This window comes from Triticum aestivum, unplaced genomic scaffold, assembly GCF_018294505.1.
Source record: "Triticum aestivum cultivar Chinese Spring unplaced genomic scaffold, IWGSC CS RefSeq v2.1 scaffold35174, whole genome shotgun sequence".
Taxonomy (NCBI): domain Eukaryota; kingdom Viridiplantae; phylum Streptophyta; class Magnoliopsida; order Poales; family Poaceae; genus Triticum; species Triticum aestivum.
Window position 1 is genome coordinate 63,800 of NW_025226296.1, and position 534 is coordinate 64,333.

The window sequence follows — 534 nt, forward strand, 5'->3', positions numbered from 1 at the left end:
CACGGTTGCCGACAGATGCGAAACTCCAACTATATGCCGCTCAGTTCAAAAAATAAGGTTACCCAGCGGTGTGGGCTGGATATAGATGGGTGGCTTCTCTCGGCCTTAGCACGTGCGGCCCACGTACGAAATTCTGGACAAAACTATATTTTTTCTTTTTTAGCAGATGGACCACAAAAATTTAGTATCACCTCGGATATAAAAAAAACAATGGTGAATGGATGAAAAAATTGGAGAAACGCACCTTGCTTTATTAGTAGATATAGATATAGAGTGAAAGCAAAAGTGCTCTCTGGATGATTTTTGTAATTAATGCCAACATATCTTTTGTTGGACTAATATTTCTACCTAGTATATTTCAGATAAGTTCAACATTGGAGTGGCATGGACAAGAAGATGTGGAACCCCTTCAAGATGCTAAGGACAAACATTGGCAAAAGCTCAAGAACTCTACATTTTCATTTTAGTGATCCAAGATCACATTGAGTCCATAGGAAAGCCAATACTATTAAAAGGGAATGAGGTGTTGCTTAA